The following is a 16,797-nucleotide window of genomic DNA, read 5'->3' as shown; positions in this document are numbered from 1 at the left end:
TAGGTTTTATCTATTTTTAACCTTCTGATTTCCTTGATGAGTAGTGAGCCATGATTAGTGATCTAGTTACGATAGTATATCTGTAAGCATTTGCACACACGCACATTTCTGGCTTGTAAGTTAATTTACGGGATTCGATTGATCTTTGTACGAATAACTGCATTTGTTGAGATGTTGCTTCTTGATTGGTTTAGTTAATCTAAGGGGAGCGTTGCATTCATATTAGTTGCATTCATGCATTTTTATTTCTTGTTCTTTGAGTCTGTTTATGCTTGAGGAGAAGCATCGGTTCAAGTTTGGGGTGTGTGTTAAGTGGCATTTATGTCTACTTAGAATACTCTATAAAGGCTTGAATTGATGTTTTGTACTCAAGTTATTTGTGTATTTGATGTGTTTTTGTAATGCTTTTGCATTTCAGGCATATAACAGGGATCCAGGTGATTTAGCATTATTTTGATGCTAAAATGGTGTTAGGAATGTGTCAAGAAGATTGCTCGTGTAAAGGCCATCTCAAACCAGCAAAATAAAGAAGGCAAATTCATTTTCTCCAGAAGGTCAGCATGCCCGCGTTGTAGTAGCGCGCGACCGCACCGAAGTTCAGAAGGACAACGCGCCCACACTGATGAAGCGCGCGGCCGCGCCGTGTCGGGATAATAAAATCCTGATTCTACTACAATTCTGTTTCCTAGACTCCTGGATTAACTGGACTGCTATATATTATTAACTTATGATCGTTTTTCATAACGAGACGTACCAGAGCTAAGGAGAAGACGTAAGAAGACCGTATAGCACAATTCAACCAAGGAGAAGAGGATCTAGTTTATTCTTGTCATTCTTTGTTTTAAGTTGTAACATTGGATGCTAGTTTTCTTATTTGTTGAACCTATACTCTTGTGTAACTGTTAGGGCGAAAACACGCGCTAATAATTTACGCAAGTATATGCGTTCGCAAGTAATATAGAATAAATTCTAGTTCGTTCCCACAGAGACTCAGACTAATTATGTTCAATTAACACTTACTCACCAATGTATGATTACTTCTCAATGTCAAGACAATAACACTTAAATTTGATTAACTAATTATTAACTACAATTAACTACGAGAGTTAAAACACTTAATTGTCACTTGAATTAACAATATTAAACACACATGAGATCATAACTTCATTACTACTTCATTCAATAGTTATCGTTATTACCCTTAGCATGTAACGGTGATGATATTAATCGAACAACACGAAACTGATAAAAGCCAACTTTCGTTGTACTAATACCATTCTACCAAACATCCACAATCAAGATAGAAGTTGAATAGGCATCAACTATGTTGAGACCCTATATGTCTACAGAATTTGACAACATAACGATTTAAGCACAAGTTGTTCTTTATTATTACACAGGGCAAGTAAAATGGTTAGAGTTACCCATTAATCATACATACACATACATGAACCCATGCTAGCATGGCAAGTTATAAACCTCAAGATCCACTGTCACTTCACAGGAGATTAACAGACTATCTTATATGTTCGCGACGCACATAAGACGAATAAGCACAACCTATGCTAGATATCATACAATCATCACACACTAAGGTATTAAACAACTAACTAAAGAAATCCACAGTAAATCCGTTATGATAGAACTCATCATCACCATGGGTTCATATGAAAATATGATAATACACACAATATAAACTAATAAAAAACTTATTAAAACCAGAGTACGTCACAAGAGTAATAAGGTTCAAAGTAAAGAAAACTAGCATCCACTGATACAACGAATAAAAGAATCACAAGAAAACGTATGCTTCCTCTTCTTCGTTGCGATGTGCTAAAACGGTCTTCTTCCTTCTCTCCTTGCTCCTTGCTTGATACCACCCTTTATGAAACATCTCTGAGAAATACTTATATAGAAGCCCGCAAGAACCAGCCGTCTCAGAAGTGCATCAGAATAAGGATTATAAAATTCAGTATTAAAATTTTCGTCCCTGAGTGGCCGCCCCAGATTCCTGAGCGGGCGCCCAAGCTCCCAGGCGGCCGCCCCAGCATCGTAAGCGGGCACCCAAGCACCTTCTGGAAAATTCTGAATTCTGCTCCTGATTTTGCTGCGTTCTGCCCCCAACTTTCCACAACCAATGCCACACACTTCCCTAAGCTTATTTCTGATGAATTCTTCCTACATACGCAAGTTATACCCTAAAATGCAAAAAACACTAAAAAAACGCATCAAATACACAAAATTCATGATTTCAAGACATCAATTCAAGCCATTATAAGACGTTCTTAGTGGTATAAAATGCCACTTATCACACCCCCAAACTTAAATCGATGCTTGTCCTCAAGCGTCACAGACTCAAAAATAAAACAAAAACATGCATGAATGCAATCTACATGAAATGCAGCGATCCCCCTCACAATGACTAAACCAACCAACTCATGACATCTCAACAAATGCAATTAGGTGAATAAAGATCAACCAAATCATGCAAACTAACATACAACTAGAAACGTGGTGTGTGCGGATGCTTAACAGATATGCTTCAAAACTAGATCAATTATCATAACTCGATTATCCTCAAGGCAATCACATGATTATACGAAGAATAAATTCTAGGCACAAAATGACTTATAACACTTCAAGGTCACTGGAGCTTATTACGGAATCATGCTTTTATTCAACACAACAAATGCTTATTTGACCGTGCAATGAGTGAGGTCCACAAAAGACTTATGCAATGGCATCCATTTAGCGAGCGTTAGGTTAGCGAATCCCAGACTATAAAAGCCTTAGGTCACTAGGCACAAAGTCCCCTAAGAACTTAATAACTCGAATACCAAAGAGCCCACTCGTGATCAATTATGCATTAACTCTATATTTTTTTTCTTTCCCTTTTTCTTTTTTTTTCTTTTTTTTCTATTTTTTCAAATTTCTGAGCAAGTGCGTTTCGCTCCATCTTGCTCAACCCTAGACTACTCGCATAAAAATATGAGCCGGCTACTAGCCATTTGACACCTAGCCACAATTAGCAATGAATTCCAATTTTTACTCCAATTTTTTTTCATGCCTTTTATCATTAAGGGCCTATCATAAATTCTAAGCATAATCAATAGATTAACCTCAAAAACCATCAAACCATGACAACCATCTAGTCCTTAAGCATACTCTATGACTTAGTAAAATTACAAGTGTTTCTAGCATGCATGTCAACCTACAAGACTCAATCATCACTCTAATGCTATCACTAAACTTGCATCAATATCACAAATCAATCGGTAAAGTAACGCAAAAGGGATCATAGTATATGCATGAGCTAAATGACATGATAAATAAAGCTATAAAATAAAATTAAAAAAACTATTATATGGCAAAAATATGTAACCATATGAACTAAACTATCATGAATATGCAACTATATGACACACACACAAAAATATTTCTTAACTACCACCCCCAAACTTAAAATCTTCACTGTCCCCAGTGAAGGTAGTAGAAAGGAACACAGGGTATACCTACTCGGAGAAATCATCATCATCACCCTCAGAGGGTGGAGTGTCAGGAGGCGGATAAGCAGAGTCCTCACCAAAAATGGGCCACTGGATGTCAGCTCCAAGGCCTCTGAAAGCAGTCCCAAGTGCAAGTGTGAGCTCCTGAGCGAACCTACTCTGTGACTAATACATCGCATCCATCCTCCTCGACAGCCTCCTATACTGGGCATCAGCCATCCCAACACCATCCTGGGCTCTAGAAGAGCCTGCCTCATCACGATCCTGACTGGGCCTAGCCATTATAGCACCAGCAGCTGGACGTCCTCCTGGAAGACGATATCCCAAATCATGTTGCTCGGGCTCTCCACCCGTCCACTCCTGTATCGCATTCAGAGTCACTGAGTCAATAGGAGCGGTCGGCATCTGCAACTGCTCATGAGAAGGCCAATGAACTCCCACTGCTCTGCACACCTTCGTGACAGTAGATGCATAAGGGATTTTGCTGTGTTTCCCCCCTCAAAAACTTCAAAATCCCCTGGTAGATGAACTCACCAAGGTCGACATAATACTCCTCATTCAAGATCCCCCATAACAACCTTGCTCTCTCAACTGTAACCTCATGTGCATGCGAAGTAGGCAAAATATTAGCACAAATAAAGGCATTCCATGCACGGACATACCTATTCATCGCAACCGCCAAAAAAGAACGATACTCGTTAGATCCCGTCTTGAACTTCCACACCGTGCCCGGCTGACAGAGGTTAGCCACAATCAAATGCAAATCAAAATCCTTAGGGGTCTTCTCATTCCAATTCTCCTTCGTGGGCTTCCGTTGTCGCTGCCCAATAACATGGCGAATCGCCTCAAGCTGATAATCCACAGTAAGCCCACGAACAATAGTAAACCCATTCTTTTCAGCCTTGGCGTTCGCATAAAACTCGCGAACCACACTCATTGGAACCGCCTCCGATGACTCACAAAAAGAAATCCACCCTTTCTCCGCAATCATCGGTAACAACTCACCATCCCTCCCCGATGGTAAAAATCCCCTCTCCTTCAAAATCGGCTTAGTCAGAAGCCTAGTATACTCCTCCTTAGCAGCCCTATCCATCAAACGGGGTCTCGCAGCAGTTCCCCTCGAAGAATCACCAGTTGGAATGGTGTTGCTGCTATCAATAGTTCGGGATCTCTTGGGTGCCATTGAAACTGAGAAAAAGTGTTTAAGAGTTGTATTTTGAGTGTAGGAGAGAGTTTTAAAGTTGAAAGTATATGGGGTATATGGAGGAGTTGTTTGTATATATAGGGTAAGATTTAGGGTTAGAATTAGAGTAGGAGTGGGGTTTGTGGGAGAGAAAACGTGGGTTTGTGGGAGAGGAATCGTGAGTCTTTATGTTTTTTTGGTTTTTCTGATTTTTTTCTTGTTTTTTTATAAGGCAAAAAAAATTCTGATAGTAGGGTCCTGAGCGCCGCCCAGGATTTCCAGGCGGGCGCCCCAGACTCCGAGCGGCCGCCCAGGATTTCCAGGCGGGCGCCCCAGGGGTTTCTGAAAAAAACTTTTTTTTTCTGCCCAAATTTTCTGATTTTTTTGGGTTTTTTGGATATGGTACTAACTTCTAAAGGTTCCTAAAGGTTAAAGTCTTGGGTTGCCTCCCAAGAAGTGCTTCTTTTACGTTATTAGCTTGACGTAGAGGAGTTCGATCAAGTTGACAATAAAACGACACTAACCACTTCCCGGTTTGCCGTGTCCCCATAGTAATGCTTCAATCTCTGACCATTAACCTTGAATGCTTGGCCTGGCTCATTCTCAAAAATGTCCACAGCTCCATGTGGAAACACAGTTTTGACGATAAAAGGTCCAGACCACCTTGATTTCAACTTTCTAGGAAAAAGTCGGAGACGAGAGTTGAATAAAAGAACTTGTTGCCCCGACATGAATGACTTAGGAGATAGCTTCCTGTCGTGCCACCTTTTTACTTTTTCCTTGTACATTTTGTTGTTCTCGTACGCTTGAAGTCAAAATTCATCAAGTTCATTTAACTGAAGTATTCGCTTCTTCCCAGCTGCATCTAGACCAAGGTTCAACTTCTTCAATGCCCAATAAGCCTTATGCTCAAGCTCCGCAGGTAAATGACATCCCTTCCCATAGATAAGTTAAAACGGGGACATCCCAAGTGGAGTCTTGTATGTTGTTCTATAAGCCCAAACAGCTTCATCGAGCCTTAAAGACCAATCTTTCCTTGACGGACAAATAACTTTCTCTAGAATACGCTTGATCTCTCTATTAGACACTTCAGCTTGACCATTAGTTTGCGGATGATAGGTAGTAACAACACGATGATTCACATTGTAGCGCTGCATCATAAAAGTGAACTTATGATTGCAGAAATGCGACCCCTCATCACTTATGATTACTCGTGGCATTCCAAACCTTGTGAATATCTGCTTATGGAGAAAATTCAACACTACCTTTGCATCATTCGTCGGTAGAGCCTTGACTTCTACCCATTTCGAGAGATAATCGACTGCCAGCAAGATGTACTGATTATTGCAGGATGAGATAAATGGTCCCATGAAATCGATTCCCCAAACATCGAAGACCTCAACTTCCAGCATTACATTTAAAGGCATCTCATCCTTTCTAGTAAGATTCCCCACTCTTTGGCAACGAACACACCTTAAAACGAACTGATGTGCATCCTTAAACAATGTAGGCCGGAAAAAACCTGCTTGCAAAATACGAGCTGCCGTGTTTTCACCACCATAATGTCCACCATAAACTGTGGAATGGCAGTCTCGTAATATCCCCTCCGTCTCACAGAATGGGATACATCTCCTGATGATCTGGTCAGCTCCCTACCTAAACAAATATGGTTCATCCCACATGTACCACTTCACCTCATGCAGAAACTTCTTCTTTTGAGCTGCATTCATATTAGGAGGCATTATATTGCTGACAAGATAGTTCACAATATCTACGAACCATGGCTCTTCCTCCTGAACTGCGAACAACTGCTCATCCGGAAAAGATTCGTTGATCAATGTCTTATCATGTGAAGTCGAACCAGGATTCTCCAATCTAGAGAGATGGTCAGCTACATGATTCTCAGTAACTTTTCGATCCTTGATCTCTAACTCAAATTCCTGTAGCAAGAGCACCCAATGAATAAGTTTAGGCTTCGAATCCTTCTTTGAGACCAAACAGCAAATGGCAGCATGATAGAACTAAAGAAATCCACAGTAAATCCGTTATGATAGAACTCATCGTCACCATGGTTCATATGAAAATATGATAATACACACAATATAAACTAATAAAAATACTTATTAAAACCAAAGTACGTCACAAGAGTAATAAGGTTCAAAGTAAAGAAAGCTAGCATCCACTGATACAACGAATAAAAGAATCACAAGAAAATGTATGCTTCCTCTTCTTCGTTGCGATGCGCTAAAACGGTCTTCTTCCTTCTCTCATTTCTCCTTGCTTGATACCACCCTTTGTGAAACGTCTCTGAGAACTACTTATATAGAAGCCCACAAGAACCAGCCGTCTCAGAAGTCCATCAGAATAAGGATTATAAAATTCAGGATTAAAATTTTCGTCCCTGAGCGGCCGCCCCAGATTCCTGAGCGGCCGCCCAAGCTCCCAGGCGGCCGCCCCGGCATCCTAAGCGGGCGCCCAAGCACCTTCTGGAAAATTCTGAATTCTGCTCCTGATTTTGCTGCGTTCTGCCCCAAACTTTCCACAACCAATGTCACACACTTTCCTAGGCTTATTTCTGATGAATTCTTCCTACATACGCAAGTTATACCCTGAAATACAAAAAACACTAGAAAAATGCATCAAATACACAAAATACCTGATTTCATGACACCAATTCAAGCCATTATAAGACGTTCTAAGTGGTATAAAATGCCACTTATTAGTAATGTATTAGGTTTATTATTTATTCAGTATAAAGATTACGTTTGTTATACCATGCTTTCATCGGAACCCACGTTGATGATGAGTCCGATTATGGGTTAATCATTATCATGGGGTTCTAACGGATTTACCTATGGATTTCTTTAGCTAATTTTTTTCGATGCCTTAGTGTGTGGTGATTGTATAATATCCCAGTACTGGTTCTGCTTATTCGTCTTATGAGCGTCGTGAACTTATAAGATAGCGTGTTAATCTCTAATGAAGTAAAAGTGAATTTAGGGGTTTAGAACTTGCCATGATAACATAGGTTCATATATTTGTTATGCATGATTTGTAGGTAATTAAAACCATCTTACTTGCCCTGTGTAATCATGATAGATAACTTGCGCATTAAACCGTTATGTTGTCAAATTCTATAGACATATAGGGTCTCAATATAATCGGTGTCTATTCAGCTTCTGTCTCTTTTGTGGATGTCTGGTAGTAGGGTATTCGTACAATGAAAGTTGGCATCTACTAATTTTATGTTATCTGATTAGTGTCATCACCATTGCATGCTAAGTTAAAGAACGAAGAGGTTATCGAATAAAGTAGTAATGAAGTTAGAATCCCATGTTTGTGTCATATAGTAACCAATCCTTTTAAATCTCTTAGTTAATGTTCTTTAGTATAATCTCTTAGTTAATCGTAGTTATAAACAATCTCAATTTGTGACCATCTTAGCATTGAATAATAACCATAACATTGTTGCATAAGTACATTGATTAAAATTAACCTAAACCAGTCTCTGTGGGAACGAACTAGAAATAATTCTATATTACTTGCGATCGCTTATACTTGCGTGAATATTAGCGCGTGTTTTCGTCCTAACACTTTTCGAGAGAGAATACCTTTCATAAACTTCACATAGCTAGGCATCTGTTCAAGAGCTTCAGCGAAAGGTATGTTAATGTGAAGTTTCTTGAACACCTCCAGAAACTTCGTAATCTGCTTATCCAACTTTTGCTTCTACAACCTCTTAGGAAAAGGAGGTGAAGAATAGACCTGTTTCTCCCCTGTATTACCCTCAGGAGGTGTGTGTTGCATAGTTTTCTTCCTTAATTCCACTTCTGCTTCCTTTTGCACATCTTCTTGAATCACATCTTCAGATTCCGGAACTTGAGCTTTTTCTTGGCTTGCAACCTTCCCAGACCTCAATTTAATTGCCTTAACCTGCTCTTTTGCTTCCTTCTTCCCTGGAACTTCTGTGTCACTAGGAAGTGTACCAGGTTGTCGATTCATCAAGGCATTGGTAATTTGCCCAATTTAATTCTCTAAGGTCTTAATAGAAACCGCTTGGCTCTTGCACATGAGCCTCAACTCCTCCAATTCAGATTTTTTATTAGATTGTTGCAATTGGAGTTGTTATCTCGGTGCTTATTGCGGTTGCTGAAAACCAGGAGGGTTATATTGCTTTGCAGCATACTGCTGATAAGGCTGTTGCACCGCATTCTGAGTGTTGCTCCAGCTGAAGTTAGGATGATTGCGGTTGTTGGGAAGATAGGTGGCTGGAACCGGTTGCTGTGACCTCTGAAAGTTGCTCACGCACTGAGCTGATTCAATAGAAATAGCACACTGCTCCGTCTCATGCGCATGATTAACTCCATAATTAGCCAAAAAATCCACCTTCATCATTAAAGCCTTAAGCTGAGAAGCTATAGCAGTAGCTGCATCCACCTCCAGAATTTCTACTACTTTGCCTTGACGTAGTCTCTGAGAAGGGTTCTGGTATTCATTAGTAGCCATCATTTCAATCAACTCATATGCTTCATCGTAGCTCTTAGCCCATAAGGCTCCACCTGATGCTGCATCAAGCATGGGTCTAGACTGTGCTCCCAAGCCATTATAAAAGCAGTTGATAATCATCCAGCCAAGCATCCCATGATGAGGAAACTTTCTAAGTATCTCCTTATAACGATCCCAAGCTTCACATAAAGACTCTACTGATTGACGCGCAAATTCAGTAAGAGCATTTCTGACTGCAGCTGTCTTCTCCATAGGAAAGAATTTAGTAAGAAACTTTTGAGCAAGATCTTCCCATTTGGTGATAGAGCCTGGTGGTAGAGAATGCAACCAATACTTAGCTTTATCCCTCAGAGAGAATGAGATACAGGATGACTAAATAAGTCTATTTCTTTGATAGAAGCAAAGCCAACAAGGCGAGTCGAGCCGGTGTTAGAAGACGGTGAAGTACTTGGAGTAGATCGTGTGAAAGGCAAGTTTTTCCCCTATTCTAATTTCAGAATAGTGAAGTACTGTCAGATTCTCATCTCAACTATACACGGATAATTCTTGTTCACAATCACTGATACACAATTATCATGCTTTAGTTCATAATTCATTTCGATTCCTGATTTCTCCTAATCCGTTGAATCCTCTATTCATATTCCAATAATATATATATATAAATATATACATATATCCTGATATATTCTGATGTTGGGATACATCAAAGTATACTGATTGTTCCGGTTGCTCATCTATAGACTGGATGGTGATGTTTAGGATCAGGTATACACTTTATCCTCAGGACCGGAGGTTAACCGGATCCTTGTATTGGACCGTAGAGCCTGGGTACCCGAATGGATCTATACATTGAGGTATGGATCTGCACTATATCCTGGCTGATCAGCGATGTAGTATTCTGGTCTTTTGGGTGGAATAAGGGCAGCGAACACGAACACTACTGGTCGGAGGTTCGACCCCTCCTTCTAGCGCTAATGATAATTCCAGATCACCCCAGGATCTTCTCCTTATCCTATCCGGACTCAACCTCCATTTGAGCAGAAATGATGGTGATTTGTGGTATAGTTGTAGGATGGGCTCCTACAAAATAGAACCAGAGGGGGGTGGCGTCCCCGCGACACCTCCGGCATAAGAATGAGAAGGGGTATCGGAGAAGAAAGGGTAAAATAGGAATTAATTGAATATATGTGGTGTGTGTATAGGTGTGTAGATAGTAAAGATTAAGTAACCCCCAATATACCTTTTGCTCAGCCTTTTATAGGCTTCCCATTAGGGTTTAGGGGTTTGTACCTTGGATCTAGACCGTAAGTGAGTTTTGGACTGAGAGACGTGTGGACGACTGTGATGGGCCAACGCGTCCCCGAATCCAAACTGTTGGAAGGTTCCAGATCTGGGTTACCTGGACGGTGGGGATCTTGCTGCCATGCCACGTGTTCCGGAGTCCTTCAGTGTTCTTGCTAATTGGGCCATGGGCTCCTCTTATTGTGCCAAAGTTAAAATGCGCTATCACAAGCTACATCGCCACAAACATCGTCCAATGTCCATAGACTAAAAGCTAACATATCATGAATAGATACAGAGATCAGAGCAACAGAACCATCAAAATCTAACAAATCTGAAAAACCTATATGGTTCGCATAACTGGGAAATGGATATTCTCCAAACACCTCATTATGCGAATCAAAAGACCAAAGCTTATGTACAAAATGTATACCTTCCAAATACAATACTTCAGTTCTACTATGAACAAATTTTGAATCTACGCGAGGCACAGAAACTTTGTACTAATTTGGGGACCTGGATCTTTTTCCAGGAATTAGTGTGTCGAATACAACTCCAGTTCTAATAATCCAGAAGCACCGACCAAAACCCGAAGAAGCTTGTAGTCACCAGAAATAGAATCGAAACAAAACCCTAGATTAGCTCGGAAAGATTCTTGAATATTAGGGGTAGGAAGTTATTTAAATCCTTGGTCAAAGGGTTCCATAGACACATAACATTGCCACATTTGTTGGAAAGACAAACAAGACCATTACAACTATGAACAAAATGCTCCATTTTAGAAAATTGAATTGTCATATGGGGAGTAACAAAGACATCACGAGTATCCACGTAGAAGGCATTATCAAATATACCTATCATTCCTTCCTCGTCAACCTAAACTAAAGCAAATCTCAGTACATAGGCTTCTTTTTTATGAGGATTAGCGAGGTGATTTTCTATGAATTTGGGGTTCTAGATCATGGATCGCAATGATTTGCAAACGGATCTGAATCGGAGAAGTGACAACACCGGCAACCATGAAAGTATCTGGAAAATAAGTTCTTCAGGGAAATAAAAACCGGACTTCTTTTTCGCCATTTCAAATGGTCGATTTTATGAAAAATTATGTTCTGCACCGCTTCAAACAATTACGAATATGACCCTTAATTTATTGAAATTATTTTATGAAAAATTACTTAAAATTCTATTAAATAGATGTGAAAGATACCACAAAACCATTTTTTACGAAGCAAAACTTGAAATTTTTGCACTTAAATATTTAATAACTATTTTTAAGTGAGGATGATAACATACAAGAAGAGGAAGAAAAACAAAGATGTTTTCTTGTCTCTCCTTTCTTTTTTCTGAACAAATCGAAAAGTGCCAGAAATCTATCATTCTCAATAAAATAATTTTAAAATAAATAAATTTCATGATGTATCAAGAAAATTTTAGATTAAAAAAAACTTTTACCCCTTCAACTAGATATATATAGACATTAACAACATCTAAGGAACAAAACCATCCATTCTAAAATTTTAAAAATTCAAACACAAAAAGCATGATGGAAGGTAAATGTCAGGACACATTTGGATACCTCAGACATATGTGCGCACCTCAAAAAAAAGAGTCATTTCTGGTCAGGTCATGAACACACCATCCAGTTGCCACAAGATGCCTTGCTATTGCTTCACCCTACATGCTTCTGCAAAAGATTAGAAGACTATTGGGAGACAATAGGAAATTTCCCTGACTTAAGTACAAAAATAATATAAAAATCATAGCTGGACCAGCTGGTCAAGCCATAAACACAATTCAATACATTTATTCCTTGTTGTTGGTTCACCGTACATAATCCTGCAAAAGATTACAAAGGCGTTAGTCAAAACAATTGATACTAGAACACCAACATAGGAAAAGTGCTAAAAAGACTTGGGTAGAAAACCATGATAAATATCTAATATCAACTTATCTCCTTGCATTACTCTAACAAAAGTTGAAATACAGAAAAAATATATATGTACTTTGTGATGATAGGAGGCTAGAACATTTCCAAAGTACTAGAATCAAGTTGTCTCATCAAAGTAATTACTGGATTAAAATAAAGTACTGAATAACTAATGTGGTACCAAGATGAAAATACTAGAAACATATGGAACATTGAAATGCCTGAACAATGATAATAATATGGGACATTCTGGCGACTAAAAACCAGTAAAACGATTACGCAAACCACCAAACATCCTTTCATATAATTATCAAATTGTACAATTAAAAACATAAGCATAAGTCAATGATATCTTAGAAAAAAATGCAGGATAAACAAGATATACTAGTACCTCTAGAGAGTCTTTTTTTATCCTATAGCAGTAGTCTGTGGTGAGTTTTGTAAATTTATATGAAACTGGATTTACACATGAATTGGAGGTATGATTTCAAGGGGATCCATGAAAGTATTCTTATGACATTATTAACCTGAAAACTACGAGTTATTAAATAAAATTTCTAGAACCAGTTCATACAATCTTAATATCTCACTATCTTAGGAGTCAAGGTTAAGCAATATGAATATAAGAGTTGGAATATAATTTGTAAGCATAAAATTGAATATGACAACTACTATGAAATAAAAATAGATAAAGTACAAGCTAAATTTTAGAGTTGTGGGCTTGTAGAAATGGCTTATAACCAGTATAATTGATTATATATCTTTTAAATACAACACAAAGATTTTTAGAAATAATTATCAATTAGATTTGAATATATTATGTTTTATATTATCCAAAATAAACATACTCTAAAGTAATTCTCAAAACGACAAGGCACCAGATTGGTCCCTATATGTAAAATTTATAAGGTACCGCTTTAAATCTATTGACCGGTGGTCAGTGGCAGAAACAACAAAATTGTTGTGTGGAAGCCATATTGCACTATATTTTGAAACTGTTGAGAGAGCCAAATTGCACTTGTAATTTTTGGAAACCAAATTAGACTCTTATCAGGGGACACCAAAAGCTAATTACCATAAATCGTATCATAGTAATTGCATTTTTCAGTGCAAATGAAATGGAGGATTCAAATTTACTATCTGTCAAAGACAAATCTATCCAATTCAAAGGGGTCATATACGATGAAGTGAAGGAGTATCTTACTGGACCTAGATAATAGAAAAACTTTGGTTATCTAATAAAATGTAACTTAATAAATATATAAAACAAGTGTGGTAGTGTTTAGTTCTCAAGTAATAACAAAGAAAAGAAATAATTTTATTTTTTTGAGCGTTAGCTAGAGAAGATCTTGAGAGAAAATACAGTATTTGTAGCTACTTAATTACTTTATAATTTGCTTATTATTTATTCAATATGTAACTCAGGTGTGATCAAACAAACGAACTGGAATTTTAAATATCGTCGTCATTTCATTGTTGTTGTTATCTTTTTCTATCATCGGAGTTTAAGTTGCAAATTTAATTTAAGAATTTGTGATTTGTATTCAACTTCCCTGCAAATTCCATTGTTATTGTTTGAAAATAACAAAAAAAAATCAAGTTCCTGCAAAATAGCATAAGTAAGTTCAATGTAATGATAACAAGTCGTGAAATGAGACTAGTATTAGTTGAGTCTTAAATTTTGCCACCAATATTTTCTTGATTTTGTAAGATTTTTTGTTATTTAATGTAATTGTTGTGGTTGATTTATTGTTATCAAATTTGCATAAAATTAAACAATTACATAAAACCAATCAACAATAATGCGGAAATTATGCTTTAAAATATTCAATGAAGGCCCATGATTTGCAACTCATCTGCACATGCGGGTAATAGAACAATACATTAGTAAAGACAAGTATAGAAAACATGTGCTTTATGCTGTATAGACCCAATTAGGGTTTTTCACGAACCAAACTGTTCGCGAATAAGTTTGAACTCGGCTCATTAAGGGTTCGTTCACAAACTCGAGCTCGAGCTCGAATACCTGAATGTATTTGTTAAGAAAAACGAGCTCGAGCCGAGTTTTAGTATGTTTGGCTCAAACTCGGTTCGAATTCGCTCGGGTCGAGCCCGTTCCTTAAAATTCGAAAAAATCAAATATTTTCTGAATATTTTATATATGCTTACACCACCTAATTAGTTCAGATAGATATAATGATATATAGATGTATAAAAAGAAAGAGAGAGAGAGAGAGAGAGACGAGGACACAGGGTTGTTAATTGAACGGGATAAAAAAAACTAGGAGCTTGTGTAGAGGATTGGCCGAAATCTATCTCTCTGCTTTGAATTGCTTCTTTGAGCTACTGCTTTCACAACATGCCCATCGCCCCACTTAGAAGATCTAATGGTGTGTGTCTGTGTGTATAACTTGTGTGTAGATAATGTGTATTTATTCAGGCGGCTATTTATTCAACTCCAAACTTCTTCATAATTCTTCTGAGGCATGATCTTCTTGATCTTCTTCCAGATAGAATTCTTAGGCTTGATACCGTTTACAGAAGAAGACTCCAGTATGCTCTTGAATATTTTTACAGACTTAAGTGTTATAATACAAAATGCAAACATAGATTATCATACAACTTACTTAGGGTTGTCAATTTGACTTAGTCTTGTTATAGTACAAGCATGTCTTGCACAACACATACATTGGAAATCTTTAACAGAGCATAACTTATTTCAAACATGTTATTACAATCATGTTATGTGATTCACTCAAAAGTCAAAATGTCACCAAATATAGGCACAATTTTTAAGATTCATGTATACATAGTTTTACATCAAAGAGAAAGAGTACAATGAAATATTTTGTAAATTTACCAATACCCTGGAAATAGATGGTTTGTTTGGCTTTTACTTATTCCTATATTTTGTAGCTGAAAAAGTTGCTTGGAAAAATTTCCAGATTGATAAACTCCTCACAAAGCATATTATCGATTTTAAATTCTAATTGATAAAAGCAGTACAGATTACTTACGTGAGAAATGAGAACATCAGTTTAGGTTTTTTGGCTGTATTTGGTTGGGAAAGATGAAAATGAAAGGAATGGAAAGAGATTTGAACTATAACATATGTGGATATTCACATTTTTTGCCTTTTCTTCATTTCATTCATAATAACAAAAATAGTACTCAAACATCCCATTCGGAATGCTCCATACCTTGCTATACCCATTTTTTTCACAATTTTTATCATAAAACAAATTCGCACTCAGCTCATTTTTTTCAAATTTTTTCTTCAAACTCAATTGTTGTCCATTAAATTTACTCATTCCATTCCTTTCTCCCAAACCAAACACAATATTAATTCTTTGACTTAGCATCTGGGCATCTGGAGAGCATATACATAGATCATATCTACTTAATAATAACTTAATAGCAGAGGTTTGTATTAAGGGATCTATAGCTTCGCAGGATATCAATGCAAATCTGCCCATACATATTGGTGTATGTCGAATGGTTCACTGATCGCAACTTTGTCCATTTACACTAGAATTTCTCATCTATTACAAGTATGCAGTGTCTCCCTCTTGTGAACAATTTTCTAGGTGGTAAGCTATCTGCTATGAATCTCCGGTTCAGTAAATCATTAGATCAAGTACAAAAAGTTCTACTACATGCTGATGTGCTTTATTTATTACATGTTTACATTTATTCTTTTTGGTCAACAATATCATTCTATTAACAAAAAATTTTGTGTTAAAAAGTGTTATCCATTACCGCAACTGTTATTGCTTATGGAACTTTAATAGAGTATGCACACATCACACGTTGAGTTTATTGTTAGAAAATGGATTTTAGATCATAATTTTTATTATGTTCTTGATGATAATCCTAAAATCTAATGATTGGAAGTTGTTCTATGAAATATAAACTTAAACTTTCATGTATGGTTTTAAGAATTTTTCTTAATGAAATTCATAAAGAATTAAATTTGAATTTAACTTGAAAGAGCTTGAAAAAAATGAGAATGTGTTTTGTCCCACATTGGAAATAAATAAAGGGGGTGTAGGTTTTATATTGTATCACACACATGGGTAGTGTACAACTACTAAGGTGTGTGATGGTGCATTGTGTTCTTGTGTGCTTCACGCGCACAAACACACCCGCGCGCGCCGCCGCGCCGCCACGCACTGCACCGGGTCGGGTCGAAGGGCGATTGGGGCGAATGTCTCGGCGTCTCATGAACGCGAGGAGACCTCAGCGAAGATTTTATTTATTTGTAATTTAATATTTTAATTAGAATTTATTTATCAATTTAGGTTGGGTTATTACTGTTGGGCTGAGTTCGGTTTCTGAATTGGGATGATTCACTTTGTAAATGGGCTTTGTGAGATTCATTGAACCTGGAC

At 37.5% G+C, this 16,797-nt stretch overlaps 1 long non-coding RNA gene and 1 other non-coding gene across 4 annotated transcripts; one reads left to right on the top strand and one right to left on the bottom strand.

Annotated features, from left to right (window-relative positions):
* Window positions 1–5,031: 5,031 nt before the first annotated feature.
* On the bottom strand, window positions 5,032–13,110 carry LOC141684853 (uncharacterized). Of its 3 annotated transcripts, none has more exons than XR_012560714.1 (3): window positions 12,798–13,110; window positions 12,056–12,315; window positions 5,032–7,315 (listed from the first exon to the last, which is right to left on the bottom strand). It is a non-coding gene; the product is annotated as an uncharacterized LOC141684853 (long non-coding RNA). The 3 variants fall into 3 exon arrangements; XR_012560713.1 differs by having other exon boundaries at window positions 5,032–7,298; XR_012560715.1 differs by having other exon boundaries at window positions 5,032–7,298; window positions 12,075–12,315.
* Window positions 9,326–9,432, top strand: LOC141687605 (small nucleolar RNA R71). The gene has a single exon (XR_012561096.1). It is a non-coding gene; the product is annotated as a small nucleolar RNA R71 (small nucleolar RNA).
* Window positions 13,111–16,797: the final 3,687 nt, after the last annotated feature.

Source organism: Apium graveolens, chromosome 9, assembly GCF_009905375.1.
Source record: "Apium graveolens cultivar Ventura chromosome 9, ASM990537v1, whole genome shotgun sequence".
NCBI classification, from domain to species: Eukaryota; Viridiplantae; Streptophyta; class Magnoliopsida; order Apiales; family Apiaceae; genus Apium; species Apium graveolens.
Note: the sequence above shows the minus strand (reverse complement) of the source record. Positions and strands in the feature narration are given on the sequence as shown.